The sequence below is a fragment of the Pinus tabuliformis genome, chromosome 1_1 (assembly GCF_031772625.1).
Source record: "Pinus tabuliformis cultivar Carrire ecotype Pingquan chromosome 1_1, CPIR1, whole genome shotgun sequence".
NCBI classification, from domain to species: domain Eukaryota; kingdom Viridiplantae; phylum Streptophyta; class Pinopsida; order Pinales; family Pinaceae; genus Pinus; species Pinus tabuliformis.
The window spans coordinates 511,184,103-511,206,153 of NC_142297.1; positions in this window are offsets into that span (position 1 = coordinate 511,184,103).

The window sequence follows — 22,051 nt, forward strand, 5'->3', positions numbered from 1 at the left end:
ATCCAACATCGCAGAATTCAGTACAGAAGTGGCGGGTGGAACAGTTACCCCGACAACTTGCTTAATGAATAGACTGGCACAACTTCCTCCACTTTAGCCGTCTCGAGTGAAGTGAACCCCCCAGAAAATCCAAGTGAGTCTAGCCGATGTCTGCTCCAGGTACAGTGGGATCTTCCCTCCACCGTCACCTTGGGTAGAACCCTAAAGATAATAGTCACTAAGGTCACCAACAACAACAAATATACCTGGGGGAATAGTCTATGATCCGATAGCACGCAAGGGCAAAGTAACAAGCTCAATCCCCTTGCCAGCTCCTTAACAATAATCCAAGGTTTACCGACAAGTGACCCTAGGCTCCTCGACAATGGTCAATCTGAGGTTTACCGTTTGTAGTACGTGCATATCTGGCATCGTTCCCAATGAAGGAGGATTGATTCCCTCACTGGTTCGGACACGATCTCGTGCTTCTCCTTTAAAAGGAGCATTCCTAGAGCATAAATGTAACAGTTGGATTTATCCTACCGCAAGATAAGCTACTTGTTTTTTTTTACTGTCTTGGAGAGTTAATTACTCTCCTACTCCAAGACACTAGCCTGATCTATGTTGGTGTATCAGAGCCCTAGTAAATAAAAGTTACTAAGTTAATTTTACTTTAAGCGTTAATTTTTATGGCTTTTCTTTAGGAAAAAAGGTAGCAGAGATGAAACTGATGATGTGTAGACTCGACTCAAATCCACTAAAAAGATGCACCTAGGATGAAAAAACAATCTTTCCTTTTCAATGAATTCCCTAGCTAAGAGAGTTGGAGAATGCAAAATTTATAAAGACAACTTTCTTAACAATGAAAATCAAAGAAAAACTCTCTTTATCTTTTCCAAAGCACACAACACAAGACCATTAATTATTTCACGAAAACTTCCTTTCTCTTTTCAAAGACTTCAAACGCTACTAAAACAAACTTTTTTTTCAAAAGAGATTTTGTATTTTCCTATTTTAACAAAGCATGAAAAACTACTTAACAAAAATCAATTTTAAGATCTATGAAAATCTAAGAGAAATTTACCTAAAAGAAAATCTAAGAGAAATTTACCTAAAAGCAAATCTAATGAGGTAAAAGCCTACAAAATATAATTCCAGGATGTTTTACTCAGTTACAATTCAACCAAGGACTAATTCATGAAGAATCATAAATCAGTCAAAAACAAAAATAAAAATCTTTTGTTCTTTTTCTTAAGAATGAAATTCATAGCTTAACCAACAAGCCTTCTCGAAATTCCGCAAAGAAACAACACAAAGGTAGGTTTCTCACAAAGGTGGATTTTACGAAAGGTCCGACTTCTAAGAAGACTAAAAAGAAATCATAGCTCTGGTAAACTAATCAAGCACTATCTTTCCCTAAATATGCATTTAAAATAAAAGCAACCAGGTGTTCAAGTCTTACCTTTAGTCCAACGTTGTTTGTAGCAGCCAAGCCTCTTCGATCCAGATGAGCTCCTTCTCCTTGAAGCCTGCATTCACTAACAAGCAAACGATTACATAGCACCTGAATAACTCATATAATAAAACATATTCATCATAAAGACCAAGGAGTTTATGAAACAAATTATATATAACAACTTGTTGAGAAAAATGAACTTAATTGTATTAATTGGAAACAAAAGAAACCATTACAACCAGTGCCTTAGTGTTGTGCAGGTTCCTCCCAAGGTCCAGCAAGAGTTCTCCTTTACTTTGATCAGCTCACCCACTTCCAAATGAAGCTAAGAAAGGAATGGAATCTATCCTCTCAAGCTCTATAAGGGAGTCCTAATTTCAGTAGCATCTACCTTTAGGAATGTTCAGCTTTCAACCTCCCCTCCCTCTGGCCCAATACCTGTATTTATAATGCTTTGGAGGAAGTTAATCAGGTCCACCATCAATGGGATAAGCTCCTCTTTCAAAGGGATAGCTCCCCTCTTGATGGGATAAGTTCCTCTTTCTTTGGGATGCATGAACCATCTGGAGGCGCTCAATCCACGTCAAACCATCTTCTAGAATGCTCTAGATTCGACCACAAGTAACTTTTTTGAAGTAAATATTGTGCCTTTTGACCTTTATAGGAGTACGCACCCACCCCTTTACAGACAGAGCGTACAAGTACGCAGGTATTATGAACTTGAGGTGCGTACACGCAGGTAAGGGTAAGAGAAACTATGTAACCAGAGTTATATTGACTTTTTAAAGACTTTCTCTCTTTCTTGGAATTTGACATGAGGAGCAGAGGTATAATACTTGCCAAGGAGGACAGTATGACAATTGATGGAGTCATACTGACTGCAAATAGTCATGGTGACAAATTTTAGTGTAACAGATTGCCCCCTAAAGTGCGAAGCCTGTAGTAGATTACGGTTTCATATCATCTAGGAAGGGTGAAGCACTTTATCATTTCAAGGATTATTTTGTGGAGAGCCCAGTTGGAACCTGCAAATATTCAACACAAAATACATATATGAGATCATATCATCGCTGAGGTAGGCATTCCCATACTCAGATTGAAAACTTAACTAACAAACTAACTACTGCTCTGATATAGGAATGATTTCGCAGTACATCATAATCATAGACTCATGTAGACACAATATGGACGCAGCCATCTGTTTATAATTAGTCTACTATATAATGAATACAAAACTCCTCGCAGCCTGGATGGCGGAAACTAGATCCAGGGTCTTCATTTCTACTTCCCGAAATAGTATGATTTTATCCATGCGAATAAATGAGTTGATGTCGAACATGGTAGAAACCACTTGATTACCAGTCGATGATGTAAACTGTTAACAAGTGTGAGAGAGACCACGAGTGATGTCAATGGTTCTCAAAGTACCCAGTACAATCCATGAGATATGAGTAGATGTGTTGATGTCGAACATGTCACGGAATCCTTCAATCGAAAGTCAATGATGTAAACCATCGTCAAAAGCAAGAAACCTGCCATTGAGGCATGCATATCTCAAGGTACTGACGATTTCTAGGCCATCTTTCTAGATAATGTGCTGATGTCGATAGAAAGCGACCCGTTGAAGGCAAGCCCACAACACGAAATCATAGATCAAGTTGAAGAAATGTAGCTGCAAGGACTGACTCAGGGATGGTCAAGATGGGTGACAGATATTTTGCAGATGAATGGTTTACTTGCAGTGACCTCTTGAACACATAACGATACAACAGATGGCTTGGTGATAATTGACCCAAAGTTAATACCCAGAAACCGGCTGAAGATTTTCAATGTGGTTTGATCAACTGTTAGGCAAAGGATTTCCCAACCCAGGTGAATGAAAAGTGTCGTGTTCAAGAGTGGTGATAAGGTTTTTCTGAGACAAATAACAAATAGGCTCATTTTTCTCTCTTTTCCCCCACCATTTCTGGCAAGTACCTCTTTATTTTTTACAAGCTTGAGGAGGATAACATTTGCTTGATTATAAGCTCATCCTTCGGATGAGTCTAACATAGTTTAGATTCGAACCCTAAGAAGGAGTGGTATGTTCCTATTTGTAATCGAACATGTCCTTTATTGTGAATTTTTAACGAGTCCAATATAGGAGAAACTCGGCGTTTTTCAATTTTAGAGAGTCTGAAAAAACTTAAGAAGACTCCAGGGTTGACCTTTTTCGTAAATTTGTGTCTCCCAAGCCCGAAAAAGTATAAAATAATACTTGAGAGAACCGCTTGATCTTTACGACCAAGGAGTACTTTCATGATTACTATCTCTGACCTGAAAAGTAAAAAGTGATCAAGGACACGTCGTTTTATTTCCAATATCAAATTTGAAACGACAAAAATCCGGTAATCTTTTCAAGTTTTTACGGTCAGAAAAGGGCTATAAGAGGATCATTTTTTAATTTTGTTTTAACGAGTGTAAAAGAAATGCTCGGCAATCTTTTCATGTTTTAGAAGTCAGAAAAGGGCTTAAAGATGACTTTGATGTTTTTGTTTGTAAAAAATGACAATTTTCCCTGAAAATCCTTTATCCTGCACAAAAACCAACACATTACTCATACCTGTTGAAGATAGATAAAAATACTTTGAAAAATACCTTTTCATTGGTGAAAAATAAACAAATTTACCATTTATTTACCTAAAGAACCTATAAAAAGGGCTTTTACCAATTCATTTTTACCATTTTACTATTGAGGAGAGAAAAAGGGCTTTTGGCAAGAAACTTCCCGTGGACATTGCGGAGAATCCGACCGTCGAAATCAAACGCCGTCTCTTTCAGGTATTCTACAACATCCTCCCCTTCATTTTCATCCGTTTAGAATTCGTTTTTAGGCCCTAGATTTCATTTTTTGGAGGCTTTGGGGTTTCACGAACCGCCTTTCAGGGTACGCAAGTGCCACACTAGGGACCCGCGTACCCCGACATTTTCTCAGTTGGGAAAATGTCGGGCGTACGCACCTTGCCTTAAGGGAACCTGCGTACCCACGCTCTGTTCCTAAAGGCGGGGTGCGTACCCCGCGAAACGAGTTTTCAAACCCTAAATTCTCCAAATTGGACCAATTTTTTTTTAATTTCATGGACTCTAATGGATGTTTTATGGTGTGTAGATTGTTCACAATGCTTGATTGGCACGCGAGAGAGCAAGAAGATGTTGATTTGGCCGCCATTAATCATCAACCATCAATTGATGCTTTGAAGGCATGCGGCCTTTATAAATACTGGGCCATACCTGGCATGAGGGCCCAAGTGAGATTTCCAGAGTGGTTGGTAGAAAGATGGAACATTCAGGACCAATGTTTTTATATTGGATGGCACCAGCTCGAGATGGATCCCGCAGATATCTACTTTCTCACTAGTTTGCCCAAGAGAGGCAAACACTTGACTCTGTTTGGGACTAGGCTAGGTGGCCAGTCCATCGCTAGTCTCCGACTAGGGTGGTGTAACACTCAGACTCAGGAGAAGGGGATAGAGATCAAAACTATATCCCGTCCTGAACTTATGGTAATTTCCTTTACAGTTACCAAAATTTGCGGGGTTGCCGCTTTACATATTGCCGCTGGATCCCAGATGCGGATGGCGATTGATTGCTATCGAGGTGCCATTTTCAACTGGTGTGATGCTGTGTTGGCCAATATAAAAGGCCAACTGACTAGAGCCAAAAACAAACAGCTGAAGACTTTCGGTTATGGGCCTTTAGTTGTGAGTTTTGGCTTAGAGAGGGTTCTGATGCTGATCCCACAGCAGCTCACTGTTGGTGTTGGGCTTCCTCGAGAGCCCAAATTGATGCGATGGGTTGCGGTTATGGCACGTCATCCTGATGAGGGAACGGAGGTTGTCCGATTTACTCTGGAGTACTTTCACTGGTTAGAGGACCAGGTCTTTTCTATACAAGATTTTCCTTATGCTGGAGTTGATTTTCGTGGAGATCCGAACATGGTTCTTCCACTGGGAGAACAATGGGATGATATAGGTAACTTCATTTTCCACAAGTTTTCTAAACTATCTATTTTTTTTGTTTGTTTTTATATTGTCTCAAAACTGATAGTAATAATTTTCAAAATGCAGATGTAGGCCCACGTCGTCCAGCCAATCTCCAGCCTTTCGAGAGGAGACTACCAGTTGCAGCGGCACCGGCCCCACAAGACGAGGCCACAGAGATGTTAGCTGAGTTGGAACATGACCTAGAGCATCTTACAACAGATATACAGGAGACTACCATAGATGATATTCCTATCAGGCTTCAGCGCTATGTAGTCGCGGTCCCAGGACCTTTTAGGAGGTTCTTGTGTAGGGTGGCCCGTGCAGTGGTGTCATATAGAGATCATCACCAGTGATTGGATGGTCGTTTTGTAGACACATGTGACATTTTGGTTTTTTGTACTTATCATTTTTGCCGATCATAAGGTGTTTTTCAACCTATGATCGAAGACAATGTATTTTTGACACACTCCTATATATATATCATTATTACTGGCTTATCTTGTTTAACATGTGTGATGAAATGTTTTTAAATTTACATGTATGATTATTGCAAATGTCTATTTAACATTCGAGAAGCAATTGCATCTGCTAATGTATTTAAAGACCTTGGAATATGCTAATATTCAATGTAATCAAACTCACTTTCCAAGAGACGCACTCTCAAAAATAACCTTAATAACACTGGATTTCTAATGGCATACACTTTATTAAGCTGTAATACAACGAGTTCAGAATCCAACCTCACTATCAAACTCTGAATCCCAAATGAAATAGATTCAGACAATAACTCAATCACTGCACTGTACTCAACAATGTTGTTTGTTGTTTGACCGAGGCTCACCCCATGCATAGAAACTAACTCGTGAGAGGGCGAATAGAGAACCCAAGCTGCGGAAGAGATATTCTGTGTACTACGACAAGCACCATCAGAAAATCCAATGTATGTTTGGAGAGGCATCGACATATGCAATATCAAGAGTAAAACCAAGATAAGCCAGAATAACGATGAAAACACACTCTCTAAGCTAAGCACACTGTCTAAATTAACAAACACACCAGCTAGAAAGAAAAAATAACCTAACTAAAAATCTCCATACCCATCATTTAAGCATAATACCTCTTCAAGTAAAGACCATTTCTGGGTTTACCTAAAGAGTCCCTGTCAAAGTCTACCAACTCATAGGCCCCTTTTGCTAGCTTTCGCTTGACAGTATAGGGCCCATGCCACATAGGAACAAATTTTCCAGCACCTAATCTATCATTAGCTTGATCATATAATAACACTAGGTCTCCTTCCGAAAAATTTCGAGGGGTCACATTTCGATCATACTAAGCTTTCATACATTTTGCGTGAGTCTCGATTGCCAATGCAGCATCACGTCGATTCTCATCTAATTGAGCTAAGTATAATAAATGCTTTTCCTCTTCAGAAGTAGCTGGAAGTAACTCGATGGCCATTTTCAGTGACGGGATTTCGCATTCAATGGGTAGCACAGCTTCCAAACCATAAACTAGTTGGAAAGGAGTGAACCCTGTTGATGTTTTCACTAAGGTTCGGTATGCCCAAAGCGCGGAAAATAACATGTTGTGCCAATTCGACTGATGAATACCAATGATTCGTCGGATCATTATAACTAAAACTTTGTTGATGGACTCAACCAGACCATTTGCTTGTGGATAATAAGGAGTTGAACTATCGTGATGCAAACCAAGCTGACCTGTAAGTTCTGTCATCATAACGTTTCGAAAATGGCACCCATGGTCACTGATTATCTCTTGTGGGACACCAAACCTAGCAATTATATGATTGAACATGAAAATTGCAGTTGTCTTGCCATCTGCCTCGAATGTAGGCATCGCCTCGGCCCACTTAGTAAAATAATCTACCGCAAGGATGATATATGCATGCCCCCCGGCCGAGTGAGGGTTACATGTAATAAAATTGATACCCCATTTAGCAAAAGGACCAACGGCAATTATAGGGTGGAGAGGAGCAGGTGGAGCGCACATCTTTCGATCAAACACTTGACAGTTGTGGCATTTTCAGACCATAGTAATACAATCTTTAAACAAGGATAGCCAGAAGTAGCCAGCACACAATATCTTTTGGGCTGTGGCATACCCAGACATATGACCGCCACATGCTCTAGAGTGACAGTCATTTAGAACCCTTTCAGCTTCTTCGTGAGTTAAGTAATGTCGAAAAACCAAGTCCGCCCCATGACGATAAAGAGTATCTCCAATAATTTTGTATTGTTGGGACTGGAATCGAATTTTCCGACGTTCCGTCTTTGAAACGTCAGGCCGAAAGGATTGGGTCTGGAGATAGACGATGATATCCCCATACGACGGATCTAAAGTGCTGATTAGAAACAAAGATTCGTCCGCAATGGGCTCCTCTGCCACAGTTTCCGTATCAGCACGCGGGACGTCACACATTAACTCTGCAAAAACTAAAGATTTCTTAGACTTAGATTTCTCAAACTCCAAGTCGAACTCTTGCAGGATAACAATCCATTTAGAGTACTTGTCCCCTAGCAATTGTTTAGTCAAAATGTAGATCATAGGGTTGCAATCCGAAATGACTGTAGTTTTACGGAGTAAAATGTAGTGACGAAAACGTTGGACAACTTGAATGGCTGCCAATGCCAATTTCTCCACATGTGAATATTTTAGCTCAGTTGGATTTAACGTCCGACTAAGGTAATATATCACATGTTCCATTCTGAATTCATCTTCCTGAACTAAGACCATTCCAATGGTGGAATGGGAGGCGACGAGGTACAAAAAGTAATCCTGGTTGTAGTTGGGAGGATGCAACAACGCTGCATGGGTCAACGCGTGCTTGAGTGCATCAAAAGATTTCTGAGCTATCTCATCCCAAGAGAATTGAGCGTTCTATTTAAACAACCGTGTAAAACCCTTTGTAACCTCGGCGTAGTTAGGAATGAATCGTCGTAAAAAGTTTGCTTTCCCCTGCAAACTTTGGAGTTGGCGAAGACTCGAAGGAGGAGGCAATTTGATGATAGCTTCTGCCTTCGAGGGATCGACGCGAATGTCGGCTTTCGAAACTACAAATCCCAATAATCGACCCACTTCTATACAGAAGACACATTTGTGTGGGTTCAACCGAATACGATAATGCCTACACCTCATGAAGATTGCTCGTAAATGGAAAAGGTGATCAGCTCGATGTAATGAATGAGTGGGCAAATCATCGAGATACGGTTGCACAATGTGTTTGATGTCATGAAACGCATAAGACATCGCCCTTTGAAAAGTTGCTCCGGCATTCTTGAGCCCAAAATGTAACTTGCAATAAGCAAATTTCCCCCATGGACAAATGAAAGTCGTTTTATGTTGATCGGCAGGTAGAATATTGATTTGATTGTAACCGGAAAAACCGTCCATAAAGGAAAATATTTCACTGTTGGCACAATCATCAATTATTTGATCGATATAGGGTGTTGGGTAGTTGTCCTTTGGACAAGATCGATTAATGTCCCTATAATCGATGCATATTCTTATTGTTCCCTGTTTTTTGTTAACCGAAACAATATTCGATACCCAATCCGTTAACGGGATCGGATAAATGAAACCTGCTTTCAACAATTTCTCAACTTCTGCTTTAATAGAAACCACTTTTCGTGGGTGAATCTGACGCAAACGTTGCCAGACAGGTTTAGCATCCGGGTAAGTCTTGATCTCATGGAAAACAATCGCGGGATCAATTCCTGGCATTTCCTCATAGGACCAGGCAAACACGTCGCGAAATTCTTGAAATAGGGCCTTGTATGTCTGAATTTCGTCATCTATACACGAGGCACCTATATGAATGTTCTCAACAATTCCAGGCTTAACCGAAATGTCAATGGGAATAGTTCGAGAGATGTTTCCCAGATTCAGCTCTGAATCAGGATGTTTCATGGGATTCTGAGCTTCCTTGACATATTCAGTTGTAAATATTGATGAGAAATCATTTGAAAAACGATCATCCTCACGTAAAAACGAAGATCTGTGATGGAGATCTTCCCATGGTAAATCATCTACACATAGGACTTCACGAAGTTGCTCGTCAGATGGAACAACTTCGGGAAATTCTATTAACTCCGAGGTTGATGTGAAAATTGATTCCTCACAGACCACATTCATTAGGTCGATTTTGGTTGAACGCGGGTCGGTAAAAGACTGCACGGCTTCATAGGCAATTTCATATGGACTCAACGACATAGCATCACCAAATGAGTCTATCTGAGATTCAGAAGGAACGATCCAACGATCATCATAAATAATGGTGTCTGATGTAATCATATGAATGGATGCAAACGAAGACAATGCGTTGATTGGAGGAAGAGGAAAAGTTCCCAGTAAACCGGCATCTTTAACTAATCCTACTCCAACATCCTTGTATGGGATAGTCGTTTTACTGACATGCTGAATACTCTCTGAAGAGGCTGGGTCGGATGAAAAGTAAGCCAGCTGGTCTATTGTCACGATCTTTCCATTATGTGGAATCTTTATTACTCGAAAGACCGATGAAACGACCACTGTCATAGCGTAAGACCAACTTCGACCCAAGAGAAGGTTGTAGTCTAGAGGGGCATCAACCACCTCCACATCTAGACTAATGGTTTTTCCTTCAACCCCTATAGGCAAATCCTGTAGAATGCCAAAAGGATGAAACCCACGACCATCAAAGGCCTTAAGAATTTTCGGGGATTGATTTAGTGAAGGAGAACCAAGCGATCTCCAACACTGTATCGACATAATACACGTGGAAGCTCCCTCATCAATTACAGTCCGATGAATAGGCCTGTTTTTTACTATCACTGGGATCTGGAAAGCCATTTGATGAGGCAAACGCGGTGTACTATTTTCTAGATCGAAGATTATTAGGTTCGTGTCCTGAACATCAACAGCTCCTATAGCCGACAAAAGTAATTTGCGTTGTGCTGGGCATGATTGCAGCACTTCCAAAGCCGACATTGCTGAGGGTGAAATAGCTAAGTCCTCAACAATGTTATAATTCTAGGCCACTCTCGCGTGTGGATTGAAAGCAGACTTTCGAAGTATACCCTTCGCGGGCGGTTTGATTACTAAGTCCAGGTTAGGTTTCTCGATCTGTAGTGGATCGGAACCGGGAGTTGAGGTTGATGGATTAGAATGAGAAGATTCTTCTTCTTTGCCATCAACAGGACTTTTACTACCATAATCTTATGATCGAGTCGCAATCCTTACATGAGACATCATCAATATGGGTTCTTCATTGGCATTCGAGGAAGAACCTATCATCCTGCTATCCTGCTTTGGAAATGGATCCTTCAAAACGGCAGGAGTTTTGGAACCTTTGACAATCTTCGCAACCTCTGCTCGATGAGGGCAGTCTCTTGTAAAGTGATCCTCTTCACAAATAAGACAAGGATATCGAGGTTTGTGTTTTTCGTCATTGGTTTCCGATTTTTCAGTTTTCTCCTTTGGAGTTTTGTCTGCTTTATTCTTCTTCTTTCCTTTCTTCTTTCCACCGGATTTTTATTTAGCTGTAGATGAATCTACAACGTGAACATCGGCGGAAACCTCTGCAAAAGAATCTCCTATCGGGGAATCAAGCAAGGTTATGATATGAGAAGAATTCTTGGAAGACTTCTTCTTACTTTTAGTGTTCACTGTACCAATCATGCCATCAACAGCATGAGACCCCGAAGGAGCAGCAGCGATTTGATTTGACTTAGGAAGATCTGGGGTCTTTTCGTGTAACGTACCTGACTGAGAATAAACGAAGTCAAGGTACTGGGCTTGAGCAATCACTTGCTCCTCAGTAACTACTCCGGCCTTAGCTACGTCTTCAGTAATCTTCGGTAAGAATGATTTAACAAACCATTCAGCTAAGATCTGGTCCGGGATAAAAACTTTCAGTAACCGCCTTTGACGTCTCCATTCATGAATATGATCATAAATATAAGTGGACGTCGATTGCTTTAACGAAGTTAGTAACTCCGTGCCATTATTATATCTGACCGGCAACTGAAAATGAGTTAAAAATGAGGTAGCTAACTGGCTAAAATTATAAAAAGAGGCCCGTGGTAACTCAATGTACCACTTGGCCGCAAGACCAATGAGAGTGCGCTGGAAAAGACGTACTGGGGATTCCATGGATTTGATTGATTTCTCTTTTGATTGATACTTTGATTTGAGAAAATCTGATTTCTTTCTAGTTTTTGACTGATTGACTGTGAATTTGGGTGGAATAGCTTAGGGTTGAGTTAGTTTTTATTTTTCTTGATTTTGAGAGCAATACGCACCCTCTGCGTTAAGCACAGTGCGTACCTGTACGCACTTATGCTTTTTACACAGAGCGTGGCCGCACCTATGCAAACAGGCTGCCTGCGTACCCTGTCAAAAGTTTAGAAAATTCCATTTTTTCCTTTTTTACCTATTAGATTTTGTTTATAGTTTGTTTTTTGCTGCCCAGATCCACTGGTTACCTGTCAAAAGTTTTCATCTAAGCTTGTTTCATTAGCATCAAGGGTTTTAGTGAAGTTCATAGAAATTCTAGCCCTAGGTTTGATTTTTGTATTGGTCTTGTAGTGACTTTGGCTTTAGAAGTTGTAAAAACCTTGGATATCCCTGGTTTTTTCAGTCTTCTTAGGAGTCGGACCTTTCGTAAAATCCACCTTTGTGAGAAACCTACCTTTGTGTTGTCTCTTTGCAGAATTTCGAGAAGGCTTGTTGGTTAAGCTGTGAATTTCATTCTTAAGAAAAAGAACAAAAGCTTTTTACTTTTGTTTTTGACTCATTTATGATTCTGCATGAATTAGTCCTTGGTTGAATTGTAACCGAGTAAAACAACCTAAAATTATATTTTTTAGGCTTTTACCTCATTAGATTTGCTTTTAAGTAAGTTTCTCTTAGATTTGCTTTTTGATTTCCATAGGTCTTAAAAATAGGTCTTAGATTTTCATAGATCTTAAAATTGATTTTTGTTAAGTAGTTTTACATGCTTTGTTAAAATAGGAAAAATACAAAATCTCTTTTGAGAAAAAAGTTTGTTTTAGTAGCGTTTGAAGGCTTTGAAAAGAGAAAGGAAGTTTTCGTTTCAGGAAGAGCAGAGGTATTTACCATTGTTTCCAGTTAATAACCCATGTTCAATGGGTTGAGGAGATGCTCCCGCAAAAGTACCTAAAAGTGACTGATACCCAGAGGGAACAGAAGGACCGCCGTACAAAAAAGATTCAGGCGATTGAGTAAACATGGACGGCTGACCAGACATATTTACAGGAGTATAAAACCTCTAGGTGGATAAGGAGCACGAGGTGGAGAAAAACTTAACCCTGAGTTGTCCAAATAATTAGTTAAAGAAAGATACCAAGTAGTACTTCTAGGTGGACTGTAAAAAATTGATTCACGCTCCCTTAGATCAATAGTAGGTTGATTTTCAGGGATAGGGATGCCTATTTCTTCTTCTGGAGAAAGTTCTTCAATAGCTATCAAACCAGAAGGAAGATTTTCGGTGATGACTCTTTCTACCCTAGGTGAATTAGGAGCACTAGAAGTTGGAGAGACTAACCTCGATGTTGGAGTAACAGGTTCAGATATCTCAGGTTCTTCGCCTATATCACTAGTAGATGAAAAACTACCAGCAAGTTCGGAGACCAAAATAGCTTCAGGATTATAACCTATTTCTAGAGTTTGGTAATCAGGATGATCAACCAACGAAGACTCTCCTTCTTCAGGTGAACCTACTTTACTGCCACTAGGAGTTACGAGGACTTTCAAACCTTCGTAATGACCCGGGATGTCTTCAGGAGGTTGGCCCCAAAGTCTACGAGACTTCCTCAACAAATCGGCCACGGTTACAACCTCAGGAGACTGGCCCCGAAGTCTACGGGACTGTGTCGGTAATTCAGCCACAGTTAAAACTTTTAACTACTGCACATGCAAACAAAGTAAAATCTCAAAGCAAACCGCCTAAAGTCTCTAAAGAACCAAACAAATTCGAATCACACGCCTAAATAATCTAGGGCGTCAAACCACACACAAACAGTAACCTTCCGGACTGAAAACACTAGTTGGTGATGAAATCCAACATCGCAGAATTCAGTACAGAAGTGGCGAGTGGAACAGTTACCCCGGCAACCTGCTTAATGAATAGACTGGCACAAGTTCCTCCACTTTAACCGTCTCGAGTGAAGTGAACCCCCCAGAAAATCCAAGTGAGTCTAGCCGACGTCTGCTCCAGGTACAGTGGGATCTTCCCTCCACCGTCAACTTGGGTAGAACACTAGAGATAATAGTCACTAAGGTCACCAACAGCAACAAATATACCTGGGGGAATAGTCTACGATCCGATAGCACGCAAGGGCAGAGTAACAAGCTCAATCCCCTTGCCGGCTCCTTGACAATAATCCAAGGTTTACCGACAAGTGACCCCAGGCTCCTCGACAATGGTCAATCCGAGGTTTACCATTTGTAGTACGTGCATATCTGGCGTCGTTCCCAATGAAGGAGGATTGATTCCCTCACTGCTTCGGACACGATCTCGTGCTTCTCCTTTAAGAGGAGCTTTCCTAGAGCATAAATGTAACAGTTGGATTTATCCTACAGCAAGATAAGCTACTTGTTTGTTTTTACTGTCTTGGAGAGTTAATTACTCTCCTACTCCAAGACACTAGCCTGATCTATGTTGGTGTATCAGAGCCCTAGTAAATAAAAGTTACTAAGTTAATTTTACTTTAAGCGTTAATTTTTATGGCTTTTCTTTAGGAAAAAAGGTAGCGGAGATGAAACTGATAATGTGTAGACTCGACTCAAATCCACTAAAAAGATCCACCTAGGATGAAACAAAACAATCTTTCCTTTTCAATGAATTCCCTAGCTAAGAGAGTTGGAGAATGCAAAATTTATAAAGACAACTTTCTTAACAATGAAAATCAAAGAAAAACTCTCTTTATCTTTTCCAAAGCACACCACACATGACCACTAATTATTTCACGAAAACTTCCTTTCTCTTTTCAAAGACTTCAAATACTACTAAAACAAACTTTCTTAAAAAGAGATTTTTGTAATTTTTTCCTATTTTAACAAAGCATGAAAAACTACTTAACAAAAATTAATTTTAAGATCTATGAAAATCTAAGAGAAATTTACCTAAAAGCAAATCTAAGAGAAATTTACCTAAAATAAAATCTAATGAGGTAAAAGCCTACAAAATATAATTCCAGGATGTTTTACCTAGTTACAATTCAACCAAGGACTAATTCATGCAGAATCATAAATCAGTCAAAAACAAAAACAAAAAGCTCTTGTTCTTTTTCTTAAGAATGAAATTCACAGCTTAACCAACAAGCCTTCTCGAAATTCCGCAAAGAGACAACACAAAGGTAGGTTTCTCACAAAGGTGGATTCTACGAAAGGTCCGACTCCTAAGAAGACCTAAAAGACCAGGGATATCCAAGGTTTTTACAACTTCTAAAGCCAAAGTCACTACAAGACCAATACAAAAATCAAACCTAGGGCTAGAATTTCTATGAACTTCACTAAAACCCTTGATGTTGATGAAACAAGCTTAGATGAAAACTTTTGATAGGTAACCAGTGGATCTGGGCAGCAAAAAATAAACTATAAACAAAATCTAGTAGGTAAAAAGGAAAAAATGGAAATTTTCTAAACTTTTGACAGGGTACGCAAGCAGCCTATTTTCTCAGGTGCTGCCATGCTCTGTGTACAAAGCAGAAGTGCGTACAGGTACGAACTGTGCTTAATGCAGAGGGTGCGTACTACTCTCAAAATCAAGAAAAATAAAAACTAACTCAACCCTAAGCTATTCATCCGACCCAGCCTCTTCAGAGAGTATTCAGCATGTCGGTAAAACGACTATCCCATACAAGGATGTTGGAGTAGGATTAGTTAAAGATGCCGGTTTACTGGGAACTTTTCATTTTCCTCCAATCAACGCATTGTCTTCATTTTCATCCATTCATATGATTACATCAGACACCATTATTTATGATGATCCTTGGATCGTTCCTTCTAAATCTGAGATAGATTCATTTGGTGATGCTATGCCGTTGAGTCCATATGAAATTGCCTATGAAGCCGTGCAGTCTTTTACCGACCCGCGTTCAACCAAAATCGACCTAATGAATGCGGTCCATGAGAAATCACATTTCACATCAACCTCGGAGTTAATAAAGTTTCCCGAAGTTGTTTCACCTGACAAGAAACTTCGTGAAGTCCTATGTGTATATGATTTACCATGGGAAGATCTCCATCACAGATCTTCTTTTTTACCTGAGAATGATCGTTTCGCAAATGATTTCTCATCAATTTTTACAGCTAAATATGTCAAGGAAGCTCAGAATCCCATGAAACATCCTGATTCAGAGTTGAATTTGGGAAACATCTCTCGAACTATTCCCATTGACATTTCAGTTAAGCCTAGAATTGTTGAGAGCATTCATATAGGTTCCTCGTGTACAGATGACGAAATTCAGACATACAACTTGGCCCTATTTCAAGAATTCTGCGATGTGTTTGCCTGGTCCTATGAGGAAATGGCAGGAATTGATCCCGCGATTGTTGTACATGAGATCAAGACTTACCCGGACGCTAAACCTGTCTAGCAACGTTTGCGTCATATTCACCCACGAAAAGCGGCTGCTATTAAAGCAGAAGTTGAGAAATTGTTGAAAGCAGGTTTCATTTATCTGATCCCGTTAACGGATTGGGTATTGAATATTGTTCCGGTTAACAAAAAACAGGGAACAATAAGAATATGCATCAATTATAGGGACATTAATCGAGCTTGTCCAAAGGACAACTATCCAACACGCTATATCGATCAAATAATTGATGATTGTGCCGGCAGTGAAATATTTTCCTTTATGGACGGTTTTTCCGGTTACAACCAAATCAATATTCTACCTACCGATCATCCAAAAACGGTTTTCATTTGTCCATGGGGGACATTTGCTTATTGCAAGTTACCTTTTGGGCTCAAGAATGCCGGAGCCACTTTTCAAAGGGCGATGTCTTATGCATTTCATGACATCAAACACATTGTGCAACCGTATCTCGATGATTTGCCCGCTCACTCATTACATCGAGCTGATCACCTTGTCCATTTACGAGCAATCTTCATGAGGTGTAGACATTATCGTATTCGGTTGAACCCACACAAATGTGTCTTCTGTATAGAAGTGGGTCGATTACTGGGATTTGTAGTTTCGAAAGCTGGCATTCGCGTCGATCCCTCGAAGGTCGAAGCTATCATCAAATTGCCTCCTCCTTCGAGTTTTCGCCAACTCCAAAGTTTGCAGGGGAAAGAAAACTTTTTACGATGATTCATTCCTAACTACGTCGAGGTTACAAAGGGTTTTACACGGTTGTTGAAACAGAATGCTCAATTCTCTTGGGATGAGATAGCTCAGAAATCTTTTGATGCACTCAAGCACGCGTTGACCCATGCACCGTTGCTGCATCCTCCCAACTACAACCAGGATTACTTTTTGTATCTCGTCTCCTCCCATTCCACCATTGGAATGGTCTTATTTTAGGAAGATGAATTCGGAACAGAACATGTGATATATTACCTTAGTCGGATGTTAAATCCAACTGAGCTAAAATACTCACATGTGGAGAAATTGGCATTGGCAGCCGTTCAAGCTGTCCAACGTTTTCATCACTACATTTTACTCCGTAAAACTACAGTCATTTCGGATTGCAACCCTATGATCTACATTTTGACTAAACAATTGCTAGGGGGCAAGTACTCTAAATGGATTGTTATCTTGCAAGAGTTCGACTTGGAGTTTGAGAAATCTAAGTCTAAGAAATCTTTTGTTTTCGTGGAGTTAATGTGTGACTTCCCGCGTGCTCACACGGAAACTATGGCAGAGGATCCCATTGCGGACGAATCTTTGTTTCTAATCAACACTTTAGATCCGTGGTATGGAGATATCATCGTCTATCTCCAGACCTAATCCTTTCGGCCCGACGTTTCAAAGACGGAACATGGGAAAATTCGATTCCAGTCCCAACAGTACAAAATTATTGGAGATACTCTTTATCGCCGTGGGGCGGACTTGGTTTTTCGACGTTTCTTAACTCACGAAGAAGCTGAAAGGGTTTTGAATGACTGTCACTCTGGAGCGTGTGGCGATCATATGTCTGGGTATGCCACAGCCCAAAAGATATTGCGTGCTGGCTACTTCTGGTCGTCCTTGTTTAAAGATTGTATTACTGCGGTCTCAAAATGCCACAACTGTCAAGTGTTTGATCGAAAGATGCGCGCTCCACCTGCTCCTCTCCACCCTATAATTTTCCTTGGTCCTTTTGCCAAATGGAGTATCAATTTTATTACATGTGACCCTCACTCGGCCGAGGGGCATGCGTATATCATCCTTGCGGTAGATTATTTTACTAAGTGGGCCGAGGCGATGCCTACATTCGAGGCAGACGGCAAGACAGCTGCAATTTTTGTGTTCAATCATATAATTTCTAGGTTTGGTGTCCCACAAGCGATAATCACTCACCATGGGTGCCATTTTCGAAACATTATGATAACAAAACTTACAGGCCAGCTTGGTTTGTGTCATGATAGTTCAACTCCTTATTATCCACAAGCGAATGGTCTGGTTGAGTCCATCAACAAAGTTTTAGTTATCATGATCCGACGAATCATTGGTATTCATCGGTCGAATTAGCACAACATGTTATTTTCAGCACTTCGGGCATACCAAACCACAGTGAAAACATCAACAGGGTTCACTCCTTTCCAACTAGTTTATGGTTTGGAAGCTGTGCTACCCATTGAATGCGAAATCTCGTCACTGTAAATGGCCATCGAGTTACTTCCAGCTACTTACGAAGAGGAAAAGTGTTTATTATACTTAGCTCAATTAGATGAGAATCGACATGATGCTGCATTGGCAATCGAGACTCACGGAAAACGTATGAAAGCTCAATATGATCGAAATGTGACCCCTCGAAATTTTTCGGAAGGAGACCTAGTGTTATTATATGATCAAGCTAATGATAAATTAGGTGCTGGAAAATTCGTTCCTATGTGGCATGGGCCCTATATTGTCAAGCGAAAGCTAGAAAAAGTGGCCTATGAGTTGGTAGACTTTGACGGGGACTCTTTAGGTAAACCCAGAAATTGTCTTTACTTGAAGAGGTATTATGCTTAAATGATGGGTATGGAGATTTTTTGTTAGGTTAGTTTTTCTTTCTAGTTGGTGTGTTTGTTAGTTTAGACAGTGTGCTTAGCATAGAGAGTGTGTTTTCGTCGTTATTCTCTCTTATCTTGGTTTTACTCTTGATATTGCAGATGTCGATGCTTCTCCAAACATACATTGGATTTGCTGATGGTGCTTTTCATAGTACACGGAATATCTCTTCCACAACTTGGGTTATCTATTCGCCCTCTGGCGAGTTAGTTTCTATGCATGGGGTGAGCCTCGATCAAACAACAAACAACATTGTCGAGTATAGTGCAGTGATTGAGTTATTGTCTGAATCTATTTCATTTGGGATTCAGAGTTTGATAGTGAGGTTAGATTCTGAACTCGTTGTATTACAGCTTAATAGAGTGTATGCCATTAGAAATCCAGTGTTATTAAGGTTATTTTTGAGAGTGTGTCTCTTGGAACGTGAGTTTGATTACATTGAATATCAGCATATTCCAAGGTCTTTAAATACATTAGCAGATGCAATTGCTTCTCGAATGTTAAATAGACATTTTCAATAATCATACATGTAAATTTAAAAACATTTCATCACACATGTTAAACAAGATAAGCCGGTAATAATGATATATATATATATATATATATATATATATATATATATATATATATATATAGGAGTGTGTCAAAAATACATCATCTTCGATCATAGGTTGAAAAACACCTTATGATCGGCAAAAATGATAAGTACAAAAAACCAAAATGTCACATGTGTCTACAAAACGACCATCCAATCACTGGTGATGATCTCTATATGACACCACTGCACAGGCCACCCTACACAAGAACCTCCTAAAAGGTCCTGGGACCCCGACTACATAGCGCTGAAGCCTGATAGGAATATCATCTATGGTAGTCTCTGGTATATCTGCTGTAAGACAATCTAGGTCATGTTCCAACTTAGCTAACGTCTCTGTGGCCTTGTCCTGTGGGGCCGGTGCTGCTGCAACTGGTATTCTCCTCTCGAAAGGTCGGAGATTGGCTCGATGACGTGGGCCTACATCTGCATTTTGAAAATTATTACTATCAGTTTTGAGACAATATAAAAACAAAAAAAAAATAGATAGTTGAAAAAACTTGTCGAAAATGAAGTTACCTGTATCATCCCATTGTTCTCCCAGTGGAAGAACCATGTCCGGATCTCCACGAAAATCAACTCCGGCATAAGGAAAATCCTGTATAGAAAAGACCTGGTCCTCTAACCAGTGAAAGTACTCCGGAGTAAATCGAACAACCTTCGTTCCCTCATCAGGATGATGGGCCATAACCGCAACCCATCGCATCAATTTGGGCTCTCGAGGAAGCCCAGCCTCAATAGTGAGCTGCTGTGGGATTAGCATCAGAACCCTCTCTAAGCCAAAACTCGCAACTAAAGGCCCATAACCAAAAGTCTTTAGCTGTCCGTTTTTGGCTCTAGTCAGTTGGCCTTTTACATTGGCCAACACAGCATCACACCAGTTGAAAATGGTACCTCGATAGCAATCAATCGCCATCCGCATCTGGAATCTAGTGGCAATGTGTAAAGCGGCAGCCCCGCAAAGTCTGGTAACTGTAAAAGCAATCACCATAAGTTCAGGACGGGATATAGTTTTGATCTCTATCCCCTTCTCCTGAGATTGAGTGTTACTCCACTCTAGTCGGAGACTAGCGATGAACTGGCCACCCGGCCTATTCCCGAACAGAGTCAAGTGTTCGCCTCTCTTGGGAAAACCAGTGAGAAAGTAGATATCTGCGGGCTCCATCTCAAGCTGGTGCCCTCCAATATAAAAACATTGGTCCTGAACGTTCCATCTTTCTACCAGCCATTCTAGAAATCTCACTTGGGCCCTCATGCTAGGTATGGCCTAGTATTTATAAAGGCCGCATGCCTTCAAAGCATCAATTGATGGTTGATGATTAATGGCGGCCAAATCAACATCTTCGTGCTCTCTCTCGTGCCAATCAAGCATGGTGAACAATCTACGCGCCATAAAACATCCATTAGAGTCCGTAAAATCAAACGTTTTTGGTCCATTTTGGAGAATTTGGGGTTTAAAAACTTGTTGCGCGGAGTACGCACCCCGCCTTTAGGAACAGAGCGTGGGTACGCAGGTTCCCTTAAGGCAAGGTGCGTACGCCTAACATTTTCCCAACTGCGAAAATGTCGAGGTACGCGAGTCCCTAGTGTGGCACCTGCATACCCCGAGAGGCGGTTCTTGAAACCCCAAAGCCTCCAAAAAATAAAATCTAGGGCCTAAAAAAGAATTCTAAACGGATGAAAATGAAGAGGAGGATGTTGTAGAATACCTGAAAGAGACGGTGTTCGATTTCGACGGTCGGATTCTCTGCAATGTCCACGAGAAGTTTCTTGCCAAAAGCCCTTTTTCTCTCTTCAACAGTAAAATGGTAAAAATGAATTGGTAAAAGCCCTTTTTATATTTTTTTTGGGTAGATAAATGGTAAATTTGTTTATTTTTCACCATGAAAAGGTATTTTTCAAAGTATTTTTATCTATCTTCAACAGGTATGAGTAATGTGTTGGTTTTTGTGCAGGATAAAGGATTTTCAGGGAAAATTGTCATTTTTTACAAACAAAAACATCAGAGTCATCTTTAAGCACTTTTCTGACTCCTAAAACATGAAAATATTACCGAGCATTTCTTTTACACTCATTAAAACGGAATTAAATGACAGTCCTCTTATAACCCTTTTCTGACCGTAAAAACATGAAAAGATTGTCGGATTTTTGTCGTTTCAAATTCGATATTGGAAATAAAACGACGTGTCCTTGATCGCTTTTTACTTTTCAGATCAGAGACACTAATCATGAAAGTACTCCTTGGTCGTAAAGATCAAGCGGTTCTCTCAAGTATTATTTTATACTTTTTCGGGCTTGGGAGACACAAATTTACGAAAAAGGTCAACCCTGGAGTCTTCTTAAGTTTTTTTAGACTCTCTAAAATTGAAAAACGCCGAGTTTCTCCTATACCGGACTCGTTAAAATTTCACAGTAAAGGACCTGTTCAATTACAAACAGGAACGGATGACTCCTTCTTAGGGTTCGAATCTAAACTAAGTTGGACTCATCCGAAGGATGAGCTTATAATCAAGCAAATGTTATCCTCCTCAAGCTTGTAAAAAAATAAAGAGGTACTTGCCAGAAATGGTGGGGGAAAAGAGAGGAAAATGAGCCTATTTTTTATCCTTTGTCTCAGAAAAACCTTATCACCACTCTTGAACACGACACTTTTCATTCACCTGGGTTGGGAAATCCTTTGCCTAATAGTTGATCAAACCACATTGAAATTCTTCAGCCGGTTTCCGGGTATTAACTTTGGGTCAATTGTCACCAAGCCATTTGTTGTGTCGTT